The sequence below is a fragment of the Pristiophorus japonicus genome, chromosome 8 (assembly GCF_044704955.1).
Source record: "Pristiophorus japonicus isolate sPriJap1 chromosome 8, sPriJap1.hap1, whole genome shotgun sequence".
In the NCBI taxonomy this organism is placed as follows: Eukaryota; Metazoa; Chordata; class Chondrichthyes; family Pristiophoridae; genus Pristiophorus; species Pristiophorus japonicus.
The window spans coordinates 187,141,216-187,163,301 of record NC_091984.1 but is presented as its reverse complement, the minus strand read 5'-3'; the positions used below and the strand labels follow the sequence as shown (position 1 = coordinate 187,163,301).

At 46.0% G+C, this 22,086-nt stretch overlaps 1 protein-coding gene across 3 annotated transcripts in view; it reads right to left on the bottom strand.

Annotated features, from left to right (window-relative positions):
- The window catches only part of kremen1 (kringle containing transmembrane protein 1), a 212,116-nt gene that overhangs the window by 181,200 nt on the left and 8,830 nt on the right, over positions 1 to 22,086 (bottom strand). The window contains exon 1 of one of the 3 annotated variants that reach the window (XM_070887683.1): positions 12,521 to 12,583. The exons of the other annotated variants lie outside the window; for them this stretch is intronic. The gene's annotated coding sequence lies outside the window, so the exon portion shown is untranslated. Of the gene's footprint in view, positions 1 to 12,520; positions 12,584 to 22,086 lie in introns of those variants that run through there. 3 annotated transcript variants of the gene reach the window in all.

The following is a 22,086-nucleotide window of genomic DNA, read 5'->3' as shown; positions in this document are numbered from 1 at the left end:
AGATTCATAAATGCAAGTTCTTTCTTCTGTACCATTTATATGACACAATATCGAACTTAAGGAGTTTTTCATTTTGTTTTATATTGGAAGTAAACAAAAGTCTTACATTTATATCACACCTTTCATGTCCTCAGGGTATCCCAAGGTGTTTTACAACCAATTAAATACTTTTGAAGTGTAGTCACTGTTACAATGCAGGCGGATGCAGCAGCCAATTTGCACACAGCAAGCCCCCACAAAGAACAATGAGATAATGACCAGATAATCTGGGGGGGTTTTGGCAGCGTTGATTGAGAAATATTGGCCAGGATACTGGGGAGAACTCCTCTGCTCTTTGTCGAACAGTGCCAAGGGATGTAGATCATCCACCTGAGCGAGCAGACGGGGTCTTGGTTTAACGATTCATCTGAACGATGATACCACCAACAGTGCAGCACTCCCTCACTGAGGTACTACACTGAGGGGTGGGTATATTTTCTGACTGCATGCTCCCGGCATGGAGCTTCACCCATCAGGAAACATCACGTGCTCATGGTCTTCCATCTGTTATCATCATCATCATAGGCAGTCCCCCGGAATCGAGGAAGGCTTGCTTCCACTCTTAAAATGAGTCCTTAGGTGGCTGAACAGTCCAATACGAGAACCACAGCCCCTGTCACAGGTGGGACAGATAGTCATTGAGGGAAGGGGTGGGTGGAACAGGTTTGCTGCACGCTCTTTCTGCTGCCTGTGCTTGATTTCTGCATGCTCTCGGCGATGACCGATGCATGAGGTCAGCGCCCTCCTGGATGCACTTCCTCCACGTAGGGCGGACTTTGGCCAAGGACTCCCAGGTGTCAGTGGGGATGTCGCACTTTATCAGGGAGGCTTTGAGGGTGTCCTTGTAACGTTTCCACTTCCCACCTTTGGCTCGCTTGCCGTGAAGGAGTTCTGAGTAGAGCGCTCGCTTTGGGAATCTCATGTCTGGCATGCGAACAATGTAGCCTGCCCAGTGGAGCTGATCAAATGTGGTCAGTGCTTCGATGCTGGGGATGTTGGCCTGGTCGAGGACGCTATTGTTGGTGTGTCTGTCCTTCCAGGGGATTTGTAGGATCTTGCGGAGACATCGGTGGTGGTATTTCTCCAGCGACTTGAGGTGTCTACTGTACATGGTCCATGTCTCTGAGCCATACAGGAGGGCAGGTATTACTACAGCCCTGTAGACCATGAGCTTGGTGGCCGTTTTGAGAGCCTGGTCTTCAAACACTCTTTTCCTCAGGCAGCCAAAGGCTGCACTGGCGCAGTGGAGGCGGTGTTGAATCCCGTCGTCAATGTCTGATCTTGTTGATAATAGGCTCCCGAGGTATAGATGCCATGGTGAATCACGGACTCCACACAGTTTCCCAGTGGGTGCGGCTCCATGTTGAAGCATGCACCATGGAAACTTACCCTACAGCATCTTCAATAATAATAGCTGTAATGACGGCTCGGTTATTTGATGGAGCGCTGAGAGATATATAGTGGCACAGAATATCAGGGGTCGTAACATTGGGCTTAACAAAGTAATTCAGGCAGTACTTACACTCAGCTATTGCAGTTGCTTAAATAAATGTGCCAAAATTCAGCACCCTCCACATTACATAATTCTACCACTTCAAAAATCAAAGCATCCTTCTTGTTTTTTCAATCTATTTTAGATGTTAATAAGGACAGAGAGCAGCAGCCTCGAGTTTCAGCATGTTGGGACAGATGCAAAGCAAGCAGCTTTCATTTCTTTGATGTAGCTGAACTCCCAATTTGTTTCTGATTTAGTTCACTGCTGTTGTAACTGTCCTCGTTACACAGCAGATTGGTGATGAGTAAATCTGTCTCGACCTCTGAAATGTTAACATGATTGCACTCATTTAGTTAGAACAAAGAGATCATGAGCTCGCTACATGGCATTGGCATATGCGCTGCCCGTGCGGAACCAGGAAATTCCCAACCTCACCTCCTGGTCTGTGCTGAGTGAGCTCACCTCTAGGATTGTGATGCTACAATTGGCCGTACTGAGCTAGGCAGATAATGGGGTGAGATGGGCAGATAATAGGGTAAGCTGGGCAGATAATAAAGTGAGTTGGGCAGATAAAAGGGTAAGCTGGGCAGATAATAGGATAAGCTGGGCAAATAATAAAGTGAGCTGGGCAGATAAAAGGGTAAGCTGGGCAAATAATAAAGTGAGCTGGGCAGATAAAAGGGTAAGCTGGGCAGATAATGGGATAAGCTGGGCAGATAATAGGGTAAGCTGGGCAGATAATAGGGTAAGATGGGCAGATAATGGGGTAAGATGGGCAGATAATGGGGTAAGCTGGGCAGATCATGGGGTAAGATGGGCAGATAATAGGGTAAGCTGGGCAGATCATGGGGTAAGATGGGCAGATAATAGGGTAAGCTGGGCAGATAATAGGGTAAGATGGGCAGATAATGGGGTAAGATGGGCAGATAATGGGGTGAGGTGGGCAGACAATAGAGTATCAATAGTAAGGTCTGCACTGACTCTATGCTATAGTGCTCACATGTTTCAGTCAGGAAATCTGACTCTAAGGGGACTATTTTTACACCCCTGACTGGCACCAACAGAACTCGATCTGCCAATTCGGAGCAGTGGTGGCTTCCCCACCAGGCAAAACCTGCTGGGAACAGCAGCCAGGGCCAGAGAGGGCAAGGCAAGTTTTTACATTTTTTTTTAATGTTTCCTGGTGTGCCAGGAAGAGCAGAGGTGCTCCTCTGGATCAAACAAGCAAACCTTGGGCCTCCCCTGCCCTGGGCTTCCCCTTTGCTGGGATCCACCTCCCACAGCACTTACCCTGGCAACTGCATCCTGCCGACTTCCGGGCTGTTTTGGTCTGGAAGTATGTTGATGAGGCCCAGCTGTCAAAATCGATGAGCCAGCCTGCTACCACCCCCAGACGGGCCGACCAATCGCTAGGCCAAGTTCCGGTCCGAGAGTTAAAATCGAGCTCTTAACATCGAAGGTTGCAACCTAGTTTTTTTGTGCTAGTGACAGCAAGAGGCAGTGGTTAAACTGGATATTATTAACAAGGAATTGAATTTACAAGCCGAAAGAGCTGAGGAGACATCTGGTCCAGCAAAGAATTATGGGACACAGCAATTTAAAACAGAAATGTAAAATGTCCCCCAAATGCTGTCAGATCAGTGGGCTGGATGGAGTCCTGCTCTACTGAGGACACAACTAAAGTTCAGCCTTACGAATTCAGGTCTGCCATAAATAATTGCTCTCGTTCAGTAGTGTCATTCACTCCCACAAGCAGTCTGTTAGCTCCCACTGCACAATGGCCCGTAATTTGTGTTCAGTGATGATGCGAGGGCGATCTGACCTCGAAAAAAGCTGCCCACCGAGATCTCGGAATCTCTGTGGTGAAAACCTTGTATAAAGGGGCCCTTAGGGAGGAGTAACCATAATATGATAGAATTTTACATTAAGTTTGAAAGTGTTTTTGTTAAATCCGAAGCTAAATCAAAACAAGAAATTGCGTAGGTATGAGGGCTAAGGTAGATTAGGAAACTACATTAAAAGTTATGACGGTGGACAAGCAATGGCTAGCATTTAATGAATTCATACATGATTTATAACAAACATACATTCCTTTAAGCCACAAAAACACCACAGGAAAAGTGGCTTAACAAGAGAAGTTAAAGATAGTATTAGATCAAAGGAGGAGGTTTATAATGTTGCCAAAACGAGCAGTAAGCCTGAGGATTGGGAGGATTTTAGAATTTAGTAAAGGAGGACCAAGAAATTGATAAAGAAAAGGAAAATAGCATATGAGAGTAAACGAGTGAGAGACAAAAAAACAGACTGTAAAAGCTTCTATAGGTATGTAAAAAGGAAAAGATTAGCAAATGTGGGTCCCCTACAGGCTGAGACAGGAGAAATTATAAAGAGGAAGAAGGAAATGGCAGAGAAATTAAACAAATACTTTGTGTCTGTCTGCATGAAAGAAGACACGAAAAACCTCCCGGAAATAGTGGAGTACCAAGGGTCTAGCGAGAATGAAGAACTGAAAGAAATTAGTAAAAGTAAAAAAATAGTACTGGAGAAATTACTGGGACTGAAAGCCAATAAATCCCCTGGCCCCGATGGCCTACATCCTAGGGTTTTGAAAGAGGTGGCTACAGAGATATTGGATGCATTGGTTGTCATCTTCCAAAATTCCATTGATTCTAGAATGGTTCCCACAGATTGGAAGGTAGTTAATGTAAGCCCACTGTTTAAGAAAGGAGGGAGAGAGAAAACAGGGAAGTACAGACCAGTTAGCCTGACATCAGTAATAGGGGAAATATTAGAATCCAATATTAAGGAAGTTGTAACAGGGCACTTAAAAAATAATAATAGGATTGGGTAGAGTCAACATGGATGTATGAAAAGGAAATCATGTTTGACAAATCTGTTAGAGATTTTTGAGGTTGTAACTAGCAGAATAGGTAAGTGGCAAACCAATGGATGTGGTGTATTTGGATTTTCAGAAGGCATTCGATAAGGTGTCAGACAAGAGGTTATTAAACAAAATTCGGGCTCATGGAATTGAGGGTAATATATTGGCATAGACTGAGGATTGGTTAACGGACAGAAAATAGCGAGTAGGAATAAACTGGTCATTTTCAGGTTGGCAGGCTGTAATTAGTAGGGTGCCATTAGGATCGGTGCTTGGGCCCCAGCTATTCACAATCTATATCAATGATTTGGATGAGGGGACCAATTGTAATATATCCAAGTTTGCAGATGATACAAAGCTAGGTAGGAATGTAAGTTGTGAGGAGGATACAATGAGACTTCAGGGGGATATAGACAGGCTAAGTGAGTGGGCAAGAAAATGGTAGATGGAATGTAATGTGGAGAAATGTGAAGTTATCCACTTTGGTAGGAAAAATGGAAAAGCAGAATATTTTTTAAATGGTGAGAGATTGGGAAAAGTTGGTGTTCAGAGGGACCTGGGTGTCCTTGTACATGAATCACTGAAAGTTAACATGCAGGTACAGCATTACAAGAGGATTTGAGTGTAAGAGTAAAGACGTCTTATTGCAATTATATAGGGCCCTGGTGAGACCGCACCTGGAGTATTGTGTACAATTTTGGTCCTCTTACCTAAGGAAAGATATACTTGCCATTGATGGAGTGCAACGAAGGTTCACCAGACTGATTCCTGGGATGGGGGGATTGGTCCTATGAGGAGAGATTGAGTAGACTAGGCCTATATTCTCTGAAGTTTAGAAGAATGAGGTGATCTCATTGAACATACAAAATTCTTACAGGGCTTGACAGGGTAGGTGCAGGGAGGATTTTTCCTCTGGCTGAGGAGTCTAAAACCAAGGGTCACAGTCTCAGAATAAGGGGTCAATCATTTTGAACTCAGATGAGGAGAAACTTCTTCGCTCAGAGGGTGGTGAATCTTTTCAATTCTCTATCCCAGAGGGCTCAGTCTTTGAGTATATTCAAGACAGAAATCGATAGATTTTTGGAAAGTAAAGGAATCAAGGGATATGGGGATAGTGCAGGAAAGTGGAGTTGAGGTAGAAGATCAGCCATGATCTCAGTGAATGGCGGAGCAGGCTCAAGAGGCCAAATGGCCTATTCCTGCTCCTAATTCTTATGTTCTAACTGTTTGAAAGGAAGATCCGGTTTTTTAAGAAAGGATATTTTGATTTGGTGATGCACATATAAATGTTGCTGTATTGTCCTTATCACGTCATTAGCTTAAATGGGAAAATGTTGTTAAGACAGCAATTTGCAGTGACCCATCTCCATTGATATATTAAGCCTATGAAGTCAGCAAATCATCGCCACCCACAAAAGGAAACTTGGATACCTGATGGGGCTAGGTTTAACCATTGGATAGTTGAGGCAGTGTGAGATGTTTCCCCCTTTATTGTTGGGGCAGAGTGGAGATTTTCTCCTTCCCCTCGTTGATTTTCTTCCCATCTCTCATGAAGGCTCTGATGTATCATGAGCAAGGGTACCCAGGCGCTGGTCTCCGTCCCGCAAGTATCTCACTCAAGTGAACATTTTATTGCGTGTGAGTGCCACCGATCTACTCAATGGTAGGGGATTCAGCCTGATCCTGTCCTCACCCAATATCCACACGTGTAGTGGTCACTGGATAATGTGCAGAAACAGGTGCCCTGGCTGATTTATTTCCCCTCCCGAGCCCAAGACATTCAGGCCAATTGTAGCACTCTAATTGCTGTCATAGCTGAAATCAGCTATCTCAACAGAGAACAGCGATTGAACCTGGGACATTCTGATTTATAAAGCTCGGTAGCACTGTGGGCAGTGTTAGTACTAGTTATAGAATCATACAATCATAGAAATTTATAGCCCATCGTGTCCCCACCGGCTGACCAAGAGCTATCCAGCCTATTCCCACTTTCCAGCTCTTGGTCCAGAGCCTTGTACATTCATCATCACTTGCTTCCACTCCTAAAGTGAGTCCTTTGGTGGTTGAACAGTCCAATGTGAGAGCCACAGACCCTGTCACAGATGGGGTAGACATTCATCGGGGGAAGGGGGCAGTGGGACTGATTTGCCGCACGTTCCTTCCGCTGCCTGCGCCTGACCTCTTCACGCTCGTAGCATTGAGATTTGAAGAGCTCAACGTCCTCCCAGGTGTACTTTCTCCACCTCGGGCGGTCTTAGGCCAGGGACTACCAGGTGGCAGTGGTGATGTCGCACTGTACCAGGGAGGCTTTGAGGGTGTCCTTGTAACGTTTCCCCTGCCCACCTTTGGCTCGTTTGCCGTGACGGAGCTCTGCATAGAGCAATTGCTTAGGGAGTCTCGTGTCTGGCATGCAAACTATGTGGCCTGCCCAGTGAGGTTGATCGAGTATGGTCAATGCTTCAATGCTGGGGATGTTAGCCTGGGCGAGGACACTGATGTTGGTGCATCTGTCCTCCCAGGGGATTTGCAGGATCTTGCAGAGACATCGTTGGTGATATATCTCCACCGACTTGAGGTGTCTTCTGTACATCGGCCATGCCTCTGATCCATGTATTTCATGTATCTGCACCAACAGCACCTCTCCGCCATACTTTAGAGCCTCAGCAGGAATTCCATCCGCACCTGTAGCCTTGTTATTCTTGAGCTGTTTTATGGCTTTGCCTACCTCGTGCAGCGTTGGGGTTTCACTGAGGTGGTGGCGGGTCGCAATCTGCGGGATGGAGTTGAGAACACTCAAGTCAAAGGCAGAGTCTCAATTGAGGAGATCTTCAAAGTGCTCCTTCCAGCGGGCCCCGACAGCCTCGGTGTCCTTGATGAGTGTTTCCCCGTTCTTGGCCAGGAGTGGGGTGGGGCTTCAGGAGTTTGGACCGTAGGTGGCCTTGACTGCAATGAAGAATCCTCGCATATCGTGGCTGTCGGCTAGTTGTTGTATCTCCTGTGATTTCTCCATCCACCACCTGTTCTTTAGATCCTGGGTTTTTTGTTGGGCCTCAGCCTTGAGCCATCTGTAACGTTACTTTGCAGCTCCCGAGTTGGGTTGGTGCTTGAGGCTCAGAAATGCTCTGCGCTTACGGTCTATTAGTTCTTGAATCTCCTGATCATTTTCATCAAACCAGTCCTGGTGTTTTCAGGTTGAGTAACCAAATGTCTCTTCACAGGCACTGGTTATGGAGACCTGGTGGGCAGACCAAGTGCTGTGGGTATTCAGCATCTCAGGGTCATCAAGGCATGCCAGATTATCTGTGAGGCGCTGGCTATATAGGGGTCTCTTAGCTGGGTATTTAAGCCTTCTGCTGTCCCCTCTGTATTGGGGCTATGTTTATATCGATGATGGATCGGATTAGGTGATGGTCCATCCAGCAGTCGTCAGCTCCTCTCATGGGGTGATGTGCACATCCTTGCAATCCCTGGCTCAGACGATGACATCGTCGAGCAGGTGCCAGTGTTTGGAGTGAGGGTGTTGCCATGATGCCTTGTATTTGTCCCTCTGACAGAACAGGGTGTTGCTGATGAGGAGTTCATGTTCTAGACATTTTGTCAGGAGTAGGGTACCACTGGAGTTGGCTTTCCCTACCCGCTCTCGGTCAATCACGCCTCCCCAGAGGGCTGTGTCTTTGCCGACCCTGGCATTAAGGTCACCTAGAAGGATCAATTTGTCGCCCGTGGGGACGCGGATCAGGGATGTCTTAAGGTTGGAATAAAAACCCTCTTTAGCCTCATCTGTTGCATCGAGTGTTGGGGCGTACGCACTGATGACTGTGGCGCATTGGTTCCGGGATAGGGTAAAGAGAAGAGTCATGAGGCATTCGTTAACCCCACAGCGGGAGTCTTTGAGGCGGTGAAGCCGACTCTATGAAGGCGGCATTCTTCCTCTGGTTTTCCTTTCCAGAAAAAGGTGTAACCTCCACCATGTCCCTTGAGCTGGCCATCCCCTGCCCGCCGGCTCTCACTTAGGGCGGCGATGTCAATGTCATAATGTCTAAGTTCCTGGGCAACTATGGCTGTGCGGCATTCCAGCCTGTTGCTGTTGGAATTGTCCATGAGGGTCCTGACGTTCCAGGTCCCAAACTTCATATTAGTGAAGTGGAAGATGCCTGTGCGTGAGTTCTTTTAACATGGGGTGGCTGCTGCACACTGGCAACCACACGGGCTTAGCTGAGCAAGGTCTTGCTGCAGTGGCAAGGGGGCCCAAGACGACTGGAGACCAAGCACTGCTGTATAAGCCTAATTGCCTACGGCGAGATGTTGGCCGCAAGCTCGGCGCCGAGTAGCGCCATTGATGGTAGATGGCCCGAGGCTTGATTGGGGGGCAGGCATTAGGAAGGTCAGCTGTCAGCTGGGGTTCTGAGGGATGTTCCGACTGTGAAACATTCTGCCCAGGGTCGGCATTGAACCGGCCGAAGGGACACCGAGCTGGCATTCAATGGCCGAAGGGACTCCGGGGCCGGCGCTGAGCCGGCCAAATGGACTCCAGGGTCGGTGTTGAACCGGCCGAAGGGACTCTGGGACCAGCGCTGACCCGGCCGAAGGGACTCCGGGGCCGGCGCTGACCCGGCCGAAGGGACTCCGGGGCCGGCGCTGAGCCGGCCAAAAGGACTCCAGGGTCGGTGTTGAACCGGCCGAAGGGACTCCGGGACCGGCGCTGACCCGGCCGAAGGGACTCCGGGGTCACGCTGACCCGGCCGAACGGACTCCTGGACCGGCGCTGACCTGGCCGAAGGGACTCCGGGGTCACGCTAACCCGGCCGAATGGACTCCTGGACCGGCGCTGACCCGGCCGGAGGGACTCCGGGGTCACGCTGACCCGGCCGAATGGACTCCTGGACCGGCGCTGACCCGGCCGGAGGGACTCCAGGGTCACGCTGGCCCGGCCGAAGGGACTCCAGAGTAGGTGTTGAACCGGCCGAAGGGACTCCGGGGCCAGCGCTGACCTGGCCGAAGGGACTCCGGGGCCGGCGCTGACCCGGCCAAAGGGACTCCAGGGTCGGTGTTGAACCGGCCGAAGGGACTCCGGGACCGGCGCTGACCCGGCCGAAGGGACTCCAGGGCCGCCGCTGACCCGGCCAAAGGGACTCCGGGGTCACGCTGACCCGGCCGAACGGACTCCTGGACCGGCGCTGACCTGGCCGAAGGGACTCCGGGGTCACACTGACCCGGCTGAACGGACTCCTGGACCGGCGCTGACCCGGCCGAATGGACTCCTGGACCGGCGCTGACCCGGCCGGAGGGACTCCGGGGTCACGCTGGCCCGGCCGAAGGGACTCCTGGACTGGCGCTGACCTGGCCGAAGGGACTCCGGGGCCTGCGCTGACCCGGCCGGAGGGACTCCAGAGTAGGTGTTGAACCGGCCGAAGGGACTCCGGGGCCAGCGCTGACCTGGCCGAAGGGACTCCGGGTCCGGCGCTGACCTGGCCAAAGGGACTCCGGGGTCGGTGTTGAACCGGCCGAATGGACTCCAAGCTGGCATTCAATCAGCCGAAGGGACTCCGGGATCGGCGCTGACCCGGCCAGAGGGACTCCGGGACCAGCGCTGACTCGGCCGGAGGGACTCCGGGACCAGCACTGACCCGGCCGGAGGGACTCCGGGACCGGCACTGACCCGGCTGGAGGGACTCCGGGGCCGGCGCTGAGCCGGCCAAATCCCCTCAGCCTCCTGCTCAAAAGAAAACAGACCCAGCATCTCCAATCTTTCCTCATAGCCAAAATTCTCCAGTCCAGGCAACATTCTTTTAAATCTCCTCTGCACCCTTTCCAGTGCAATCACATCTTTCCTGTAATGTGGTGACCAGAACTGAACATAGTATTCCAGCTGCGGCCTAACAATTGTTTTATACAGTTCAAGCATAACCTCCTTGCTCTTGTATTCCATGCCTCGACTAATAAAGGCAAGTATTCCATATGCCTTCTTAACCATCTTATCTACCTGGCCTGCTACCTTCAGGGATCTGTGGACCTGCACTCCAATGTCCCTTTGTTCCTCAACACTTTTCAGTGTCGTACCATTTAATGTGTATTCCCTTGCCTTGTTAGACCTCCCCAAATGCATTACCTGACACTTAACCAGATTGAATTCCATTTGCCACTGTTCTGCTCCCTGACCAGTACATTGATATCTTCCTGCAGTCTGCAGCTTTCTTCTTCATTATCAACCACACAGCCTATTTTAGTGTTATCTGTAAACTTCTTAATCATACCCCCAATATTCAAATCCAAGTCATTGATATATACTACAAAAAGCAGGGGGCCCAGCACTGAGCCCTGCGGAACCCCACTGGATACAGCCTTCCAGTCACAAAAACACCCATCAACCATTACCCTTTCCTTTCTGCCTCTGAGACAATTTTGGATCCAACTTGCGACTTTGCCCTGGACCCCATGGGCTATTACTTTCATGACCAGTCTACCATGTGGGACCTTATCAAAAACTTTGCTAAAATCCATATACACTACATCATATGCACTGCTCTCATCAACCCTCCTTGTTACCTCCTCAAAAAATTCAATCAAGTTAGTCAGACATGACCTTCCCTTGATAAATCCATGCTGACAGTCCTTGATTAATCCGTGCCTTTCCAAATGAAAATTTATCCTGTCCCTCAGGAATTTTTCCAATAATTTTCCCACCACCGAGGTTAGGCTGATTGGCTTGTAATTACTCGGTCTATCCCTTTCTCCCTTTTTAAACAAAGGTACAAATTGGCAGTCCTCCAGTCCTCTGGCACCATACCTGTAGCCAGAGAGGATTGGAAAATGATGGTCAGAGCCTCTGTTATTTCCTCTTTTCCCTCACTTAACAACCTGGGATACATTTCATCCGGGCCTGGGGATTTATCTACTTTCAAAACTGCTAAGGCCCTTAACACTTCCTCTCTCACTATGTTTATCTCGTCTAATATTTCACACTCCTCCTCCCTCATTGCAAAGTCTGCATCACCCCTCTCTTTTGTGAAAACAGATGCAAAGTCTTCATTAAGAATCACACCTGAGCCACTGGGAAACTGAAGCCTGTGCTGTTCTACGATGTGAATATATTATATGACATCAACTGATATTATTGCACAGGATGATTTAGTTGTGATGATATTGGGTATTATTTTACTGTGCACCGTATGGGATTATATAATAAAGTAATACTAATGCCACAAAGTATTGATAGTACTGAAGTATCTGTTGCATCATTTCACCGACCTTCAGGTCTCATATCATTTTCATTACAATATACGGCCATTATTGTGCTCAGCATTCTGGTGATTGAGTGTTAAATAAATCATTAGCTTCATATTATAAAGAGCAAAAATGACCTAAAAAACCCAAAACTCACTGCCAGCCTCCACTAGGTTAGATGTCACGAGGTGGAATCGTGGCCCTGTGCAACAGCCTGCTGCCTTGTGCGGTGAAAACAGATTTGTTGAGAGCTGGACCTGTTTCTGGGGCTGGGGCAGAGATCACACCCTCCAAAAGAGAGATGTAACATAGAACGATCAGGGCTCGAGTGGTCGCCCGGGCTAGTTTTGAACGCCTAAGGGTGCGGAGAGATTTTTCACCTCTAGTTGGCCGGGATTTATATCTGGTTTTTCATCTCTCCCAGGAGATTACATGGTTTCTATGTGGAGTGGGGTGTGTATACATTGTAATGCAGAAGATATCACAGTTGTGAAGAACAGGCCGGATGGACCAGAGGAATCTTTTCCTATCCGTGAATGTTCATAGTTTCCGTTGACATTCATTAAGCACTTGAGCTGAATGCCTGCAATTTAAAGCATTCAGAACTATTTTGGTTGCTAACTCACTGCCATCTATTAGCCCACATTTCCTCAGAAAAATCTCAATTCCCCCCTTCCCCCTCCCCCATTTACTACTCTAAACATTCCTCATTTGCTCCTTGACAGCTCCAAATATGCCAGGCCACGCGCTCTCCCTCCTACTCCAACTTTCCCAGGATCACAAAGCTGTGGAACCCCAGGGCTCCCCCGACATTCCCTTTTTCCGACAATCTACAAGCTTTGAATACTCAGATTTGTATCACCCAGCTGCTGCTGACTTACCTCATCTTCTCCTCGACATTTTCAGCCTTGGTCGTGCCCAGCACTGTGTGCCTTGAGCCTTCGCCAAGGTTTCTCAATCGGCTTGCCAACTCTGGTTCGACGTATTCCTGGAGGTTTCATCGCATGACCTTTCACTTCCAGCTGCCCCGCCCAGTCAAACAGTCTTTTTTCTCATTTCCAATATTTTAAAACTAATAAATAAATGTTCAAAGAAAATGGAAAAATTAGGCAATTTTTTTTTTTACTGCCCCTATGATTTTTCTCCCGGGTTGCTTACAGCAGTGTCCAGGAGATTAATCTATCATTCCTGGAGACTCCAGGGCAATTCTGGAGGGTTGGCAATCCTATTTCTCAATTTACAAAAGGTAAACCACATATTAACTGCACAAGTGAGAAGGACCTAATTATTTCAGCTGTACTGGGCCACATTTGGGGGGGGGGGGAAGTGGGGTTAGGGGGTGTGGGGGGTGTGGGGCGAAAGAGGAGGCTCCACTCCAGACCCCCACTGCTGATTGGCCTGTTCTATCTGGATATATAAAACTTCTGGTAAAACAAATCCCCTGTTCTGAAAGTGAAAATATGATCCTTTTAGTACAACCTCAAGTCAAGCAGATTGAATTCCAATATACAGAGATAATCCTCTGCACACAGCTTTACCTCTAGATTTTTGGTAATGGATAGTGAATAGCTTAAAGTTCCTACTTCTCTTGTATCATCGGATTACAAGCAAACATCAGTCTAATCCACTAGATAAAATCTGTTTAGATTAGATCGAGCATTCAGTCTCAGAAGGGTGATAGTTCTGAAACAACAGATAGGAAGGTAGTCAACTTTCAGTCAAGTTTTACATGCTGTATGAATAGAGCTCCTGTGGTACTCAGTCAGGCTCTCCTGCCATCCCTTGTTGTTATGTCTGCCGGTATGTAATTGCAGAGATAGCGATCACTGCACCAGCACCAGGCATTCCTCAGGCCCAGGTTGCTCTTTGAAAACCTAGAAACATCTCTTCTGTGTTTCAAAGCACCATCAGATCACAATAGAAAACTAAAGCAAAGACCATCTATTTACCTCAGAGCAGCTGCTATTAAATTCCTCTGCTTGTCTCCGATGTCTGTGTAGAGCTATCTGGAGGACCCTTAGCATTGTAAAATCATGCTCAACACATTTCTCGGACTTCATGCAGGTGTGTGTTGGGCCTTTGAAGAGATGACTTCCTTTTCTTTGTATTGTGCTGGCCTGGGCTGGCAGCGAGTGAGTCAAGGGCTTTGATTTTTGCCTGCTTGTCCATTCATCCAGTTGGAAAACCTTTTTTTTTCACAAAAGCTATGTCAAATCTGGCACACGGTTCTGGTATGCCACACTGAGCCTCCCCAAATTACACTAACATGGGCCACAGCCTGCTGCAATCATCAGAGCCTTGGTATTCTAACTGACCATGGATGGGTACAGTACTGTATAGGACCATGGCACTCCAGGCTTGCAACACTGCACAGTATACAACATTGTACTCAGCATCAAATCATTTATCTGCCACATTGCCCTGAACTGCTATTTGGAGAGGATGACAAATCAGTGCCAATTAGTACTGAATTCCACTGGTTGCTTTTCAAATGTAATGGGGATCAGGATTGAGACTGCCTACATTAGTTTTATTCAGATCACCAGGTAGGTGGAGTTGAGTTTTATAAAACGTAACTCTCTTTTAGTCAACTGCTCAGAAGTAAAAAGACACACAAATTCACTGTGAAATATTTCTTCCTTCCCCCTTTTTTTAATTAAAGAAAAGCCATGAAACCCAAAAGGAAAGCCCCTCCCACCCAGATTCCACATGTTCTGTGTCCAACAGGGCAGGTGGGGAACCTGTTCCTATATCACTGGCACCTAACTCATTCCCAGGAGGTCTGAGAAAGTAGGCCAGTAAAGACCCACCTGATTTTTCCACCCCTTTGCAGGGACATATCACACCACCTTCCTACAGCGGTGCAACAAAAACACAAAACATAATAGAGTTCCACAACCTTTGATGGCATGCATTGGCACTTTAATGTGTGGTATCACAAAATACAATATCCACTTTGTAAGCAGTTCAACCTGAACATTTTCCCAATAAAAAAGTCTCCAGCTCTGAACCGTACAGACCAAGTACCACTCAGGTTCAAGCCCTGCTCTGCACTGAATTCTGCTGATCACAGCTGGGGCAGTGATAAGGGGCACTACAATTGGTGGCAGGACCCATGGGTTCCTACACCTGATAGCTAAACAGTGACCCCTACTGGACGCGAGTATGTGTGCTCGCTGGGTGAAAATAGGATGGTGATTGGCTATGCCGTCTTCCTCAGTCAGGAAGCCCATTGACACTCACTGTCAAGGTTCACACATGAACCTTGGGGGAGGTACCAAAGGGTGACTGCTGCTTGTCCAACCATTACCCGTGAGGAACTAAGTATCTTCAGGAGAGAAAACTGAAGAGAAAGCAAAACCTTAATGTCATTATTTGACAGAATTCAACAGGAATGACGCAGGGTCACTTGTAATCAAAAGAAAGAGTGACTAATTTCTGTTGTACAGAAGAATTACCTTGATTTTATGGGGTAACACCTTGCTACTCCTCTCTGAAACATACCAAAGAATTTCACATATGATGAATGCCATTGAAATACAATCACTGCTGTTATGTAAGTGAGCAAGGCATCATTTTGTATAGTTCTCACAAACAACAATGAGAAGAATCACTGGTTAATCTGTTTTTCCTGATGTTGACTGAGGGAATAATTTTGACGAGGGCACTATGGGAACTATTCTCCTTCAAATAGTGTTTTGAAGCTCTAATGACCTACAGGACAGGTAGACGAGGCCTTCAGTTTAATGTCTCATCTGAAGGGCACCATCTCTGACAATGCAGCACTCCCACGATACTGAACTGGAGTACCAGCCTAGGCCTTGTGCTCAAATCCTGAGTGGGGTTTGAAACCACAACCTCGGACTCAGAGGCAAGAGTGATACCAAGAGAACCAAGCTGAGAACTATGAAAGCAGGGTTAGCTCCTTTAAAAGGGAAAATTGTTTTAATCTGTGACACAGCAATGTTACTTTGAGTACCTTCAGAGATTCACCCTCATAGCAAAAAAAGCTCAGGCGAAAATTCTGCAAAATACTCCCACTGTAAAAGAAACAAGTAGATCAAACAGTCACATCAAAAGGTCAAGTCAAAACCTAAACTGCTCACTCAGTCTTATTTATAACATATAGGATAACAGATAGCTGCGAGGGAGCTATAAAGATGTAACACAATCAAGGGGTCCTGAAGATGTCACTATGAGGCCAATGCTGGAGGGGCTTATAGATGTCATCCTGAGCCTTTGATTGAGTTACAGCATTTAACTCCATTACTTGTGGCTTATTTTTCGAATGCACCCAGAATAATGGATAGTTGAAGTGAGTGACTGGAATTTGATCAAGGCTTTCAGTCGTTTCAGTAGTTTATAAATGACACTTGAAACCTGTGACGGGATGACAGCCTTGAACTGTCTCGCAACCATCTCTCTCTTTGTTAAATATTAAAGTTGACTTTTTATATATATTATATATATTTATATATATATATGTGTGTGTGTGTGTGTGTGTGTGTGTCTGTGTGTGTGTATATTATATACTTATTATTACTGGGTTTTAAGATAGAGGATAGCAGATAGCTGGGAGAGCTTTACAAAGCTGTAACACAATCAAGACGGTCTGAAAATATCAAAAACTGAGAGGCCATAGCTGGAGGGGCTTATAAATGTCACCCTGAGTTGTGGGGGTTTGGAGTATGAGTTGATATTGCAAATACTCCTGTTCTGATTCATAACTTGGTATAATCAACAGGGAGCGATGAATGTGGGTCTTGTATCAAATCCAAAGTAACCTGAAGTGGGCCAGTTTGTATTAAATCAGCCAATGCTGGTATTTCATACTTAGGCTATTGCTGTCCCTTTTAAAAGAATTATCTGCACCAGTGCCTGTAATGTACAATAAAAGGTCCGATTTGCATTGCCCACGGTAGATTCACCCACCAGTGTAGAGGGTAAGCAGGCATTGCCTCAGTATTTTCAATGCTCCCATCCCCCCCACCCACCCATCCCTGCCGGAAGATTCTCCAGCGGAGCTGATGAGCGCACTATAATTATACTAATGATCCCAGAGCAGGAAAATCAACCGGGATCAGGAATGATGGCTGATGATACGCCGCCTGCCACCCCCCCCTCCACCCCACCTAATTCTACAATGGTAAAATATCGGGGCCTATAAATCCCAATTGTTTTTGATTTCAATGGAATGCACCACCTTTGTCGTCTAAACCGGCGGGTGACTTATAGCGATACATTGTGTGACCCCTAATAGCGTAGTGAGCCGCAGCATTGAAGATGCAGCCAGCCATGTGTGATATGTCTTCTATCCCAGCCACACATGGCAAAACTGTTCTTGTTGGCTTACATTGGCCTCGATTTAAAACATTTTTATCCTTGTATTCAAATCCCTCCATGCCTCGCCCCACCCTCTATAACCTCCTCCAGTCCCAGAACCCTCTGAGATCTCTGCGCTTGTCAATTCTGACCTCTTGTGCATCCCCTATTTTAATCACTCCACCACTGGCGCCATATTTTAAGCTCGGGAATTCCCTCCCGATGTGTCGCCACATTTATATCTCTGTTCGCATTTAAGACGCTCCTTAAAACTTAACTCTTTGACCAGGCTTTTGGTCACCTGCCCTAATATCACTTTATGTGGCTCACAGTCAAACTTGGTCTAATGATGCTCCTGTGAAGTACCTTGGGACATTTTACTGCATTAAAGATGCTATAAAATTGACAGTTGTTGTCATTCTCCTCAGCACAGGTTGAACCATTTCATAGCAATGAAGAGCACTTTTGCCAACACAAAGGATCATGGGCAAGAACCACGTGATTTAAGAATCACAGTATAAAAGATGTACCTTTTATTGTTTAGAGTGGAAGATGAGCCAGATATCAAGATACAAGTGACACATCACAATGACATTATGTGCACCTGACGAGATATTGGCCTAGAAATCCAGGTCTCCCCGGGTCTGTACGGAGTGTGTACGGACACGGAAAGGCATCACAAAAGCCGGTTTTCAGCGCACAATGCGCATGCACTGAAAACCGGCTATTCCGATCTGTCAAGCTGACAGATCCAATGTATCTCCACAGCCAGGACATTCACATGGGCAAGATTGCAGTATTTACCCATATCTTGCCCAGCGGATGTCCTGAAAACTCTTGCACCCGATAAAAGCAGGCGCATAGCCTACTTTTACAGGCATAAGAGTTTTAAAACATACAAAAACATAGTAAAGTAACATTTTTAAAACACATTTCATTGTTAAAAACCCTGCCCACTACAGTAAGTTTATTTTAAACCTAATTAAAAAAACGTTTTTAAAAAATCGGAAAAATATATTTATTTTATAAGACATTAATAACTTTAATTTAAATTAATCTTAATTACGTGGTGTATTTTTTCTATTTTTTTATTAGTGTTTTGGGTGTTTGGGGGTTGTTTCTGAATCATAATAATGGGAATTCCTACTTACGGAGTTCCCATTATTGTGAATGTGAAAATACTGTACCAGTGCCATGTGACTCCAGCTCCAGCTTACGGACGTCCCGATGCGCTCCGATGCGCAGGGAGAGGAGGCCTCAGGACCGGGATCGCTGGTGGGCACAGCAGGAACAGGTAGGTGCGCATCTTTTTTCCCTTTTTCTGTCGTTTGCCCGTGGGAAGACCTCGGCCGGGATTTCTAGGCCAATGTGTATTGAGACGATTTGTAACATTGTGTCCCGTGTTTACAAACAGATGACAAAAATGTGCCAGAAGATGGTCGCTTTTGAATAAGCAGCTTCAGATTCCACATTAGAAGAAATTAATTTCAGAACTTCCGCAGGCAAACTAAAATCTGAAAATTGCAGCAGGCAGGCCTTGGGCATTAACTGGGTGGGCAAGAAACGGGAGCCAGCAGTTGAAAATTATCCCTCTAGTTTTACAGACCTCATGTCATTAGGCAGTGACCATTTTTGTCCACAATCAATGGCCCAGAAATCCCAGCCTCCCTGGGTCCGTACGGAGCTTCTACGGACCTGGAAGGCATCGGAAAAGCCGGTTTTTAGTGCACAATGCGCATGCGCTGAAAATCGGCTTTTCCGATCTGTTAAGTTTCCGGCTTGACAGATCGCGTGCATATCGGGAGCGAGGACATTTGCAAGGGCAAGATTGCGGGATTTACGAATATCTTGCCCAGCAAATGGTCCTCAAAACTCTTGCGCCTGATAAAAGCAGGAGCATAGCCTACTTTTACAGGCGTAAGAGTTTTAAAACACACAAAAACATTGTAAAATAAAATTTTTAAAACACATGTTATTGTTAGAAACCCTCCCTACTACGGGAAGTTTATTTGAAACCATAATTTTTTTAACTTTTGTAAAAATCGGAAAAATATATATTTTTTAAATACGTAAATAACTTTAATTTAAATTAATAAAAATATGTTGTGTTGTGGATTTTTTCTATCTTTTATTATTGTATATTAGTGTTTTTGGGGCTGTTTCTCATTCATAATAATGGGAACTCCAACTTACGGAGTTCCCATTATTATGAATGAGAATATACTATACCTGATTGGCTGCCCAGAGCCATGTGACTCCAGCTCCAGGCCTGCGCACGTCCCAACATGAACGCGCTCCATTGCGCAAAAAGAGGAGGCCTCGACTCCAGGACCTCCAGTGAGCATTTGACCAAAACGTAGGTGCGCATCTTCTGTCCTATTTTTAGTCGAATGCCCGTGGAAAGATTTCTAGGCCATTGAAACTTTTGCTTGTTAAGACATTGTTTTAAATAAGTGTTGCAAGATAAATGCAGAATGAATATACCAAGAAGAGAGGAAGACGTTTAAGTGGATGCCTCTTTCAGAGAGCCGGCACAGATGAGGCAGGCCAATTGGCCTCCTTCTGTGCTATAAAATCCTGTGATAAAATAAAATGATAAAATACTTACATTTATTTTTGCACCCTGCCACATCAAATGTTGCAAAGTGCTTCACTCAATGAAATACTTTGGAACTGGAGAGGTTCTGTTATGTAGGTAAATACCATGTTCTAATCATTCTTTCCTTTGAAAGTTTTTCTTGAAACATATACCACCCACATACCATGGCAATAATAAAATTAGAACTCACACAATCAGCAGGAGAATCTGGTACACAATTAGACATATATAAATATAATACAAAATCACCCAGGTTACCCAGTAAGATTCTGAAACAACAGTTGAGAGGCTATAATCGGGGAGAGGGGTGAGAAAGGGAGAGGAAGTAGGTCAGGACTCCCGGTTACTATCTAGCGACCCCTACTGGCAGCATGTAGGTGTAGTCACCAGGAGAGGGAATGATTGGGATCAGCTGTGACGTTCACCATGGCCCAACATCATGCCGATACTGTCTGACCAGGCTTATCCGTGAGTAAAAGCCACTTAGACGAGGGAGCAGAAGGTGTAGCCACACCTGTGGAACTTTATACCAGTCAGCTGATCACTTGCCTCAGTTCAGCCACTGCTGAAACCCTCATCCATGTCTTTGTTATCTCCAGACTCAACTATTCTAATGTTCTCCTGGCTGCACCTTCACCCTCCGTAAACTTAAGCTCATCCAAAACTTTCCCCATCACCCCTGTTCTCACTGAGCTACATTGGCTCCCGGTCCGGCAATGCCTAGATTTTAAAATTCTCATCCTTGTGTTCAAATCCCTTCATGGCCTCACCCCTCCCGATCTCTGTAATCTTCTCCAGCCCTACAACCCTCTGCGATCTCTGCACTCCTTCAATTCTGGTCTCAGATTTTCATCACTCCATCATTGGTGGCCATGTTTTCAGCTGCTTAGGCCCTAAGCTCTGAATTCCCTCCATAAACCTCTCCACCTCTAAAACTCTCTACCCTCCTTTAAGTCTCTCCTTAAAACCTAACTCTTTGACCAAACTTTTGGTCACATGTCACCTGTCACCTGTCACCTGTCACCTGCCGTTGGTGAGGCCACACTTGGAATACTGCGTGCAGTTTTGGTTTCCATATTTACGAAAGGATATACTTGCTTTGGAAGCAGTTCAGAGATGGTTCACAAGGTTGATTCCAGAGATGAGGGGGTTGACTTATGAGGAAAGGTTGAGTAGGTTGGGCCTCTACTCATTGGAATTCAGAAGAATGAGAGGTCATCTTATCAAAATGTATAAGATTATGAAGGGGCTTGACAAGGTGGATGCAGAGAGGATGTTTCTACTGATAGGGGAGGCTAGAACTAGAGAGCATAATCTTAGAATAAGGGGCCACTCATTTAAAACTGAGATGAGGAGAAATTTCTTCTCTCAGAGGGTTGTGGATCTGTGGAATTCGCTGCCTCAGAGAGCTGTGGAAGCTGGGACATTGAATAAATTTAAGACAGAAATAGACTGGTTCTTAAACGAAAAGGGAATAAGGGGTTATGGGGAGTGGGCAGGGAAGTGGACCTGAGTCCATGATTGGATCAGCCATGATCGTATTAAATGGCGGAGCAGGCTACTCCTGTTCCTATTTCTTATGTTCTTATGTTCTTATGTCCTGTGGGATGTTTTTACTTTGATAAAGGCACTATATAAATCCAAATTTTTGGCATTGTCAGGAGTCAACAACTTTAGGGCATGAGGAGAAATGGAGAAATTGGTGAGGGAAAAAAATAAATATTTTGCCTAATTAACTTTCACTGAATGTGAAACATAAACGTGAACAGAAAATATTTGGAGTACATATTTTTGTGATATGACTCACAGCCTTTGGGCCTGCACTATCTATCCTGCAAGTCAGCAATTAATTCATCAACAATTTGGATTTATATGACTCTTTTAATGTATCAACTATCCAAAGGGGCTTTCAGAGAGAAAAGTGGAAAGGGGGAGGATCAATGACAGAGGTGACCGAAACATTGGCTGCAAAGAAGGGTTTTATGCAGATGGAGAGAGAAGAGATGAGAGAGAAGAGATGCAGAGAGGTTTAGGCAGAGGTTCCAAAAGGTAAAGCTGAGACACACTGGAACAACAGAAAAAACTGCAATAAAATATATATTTTACACAATCGTAATTGGACTCCCAGATTGAGCTTCTGCCTGCAGGTAATATTTACTGGTGGATTAACTACTTGCAGGGTCCACTCAGGAATTCCCTCAATCTTCCCTTCTTCCTACAACCTACAGGACTGTAGAACCCAGGTCCTGTGCCACCGAACAATTATTTGCTAATTTATGTCACCCACACTCCAACCCTTTTAAATCTGTACGTACCCTCACGTTCTCTACGATTCACTCCTTTTGTTCTTAAAGGTTCCCATAAGCACAATTTTTTTGCAGTTACAATTTTGACTGCATACATACAGAAATATAATAGATAAATACAATATTGGGACATATAAACTAAGAATTTCCTTTAAAAAATGTAACCAGTTCTGAACTGTGAACTGTTCAATTTGCGCTGATAGGCCATTTGACTACCTGC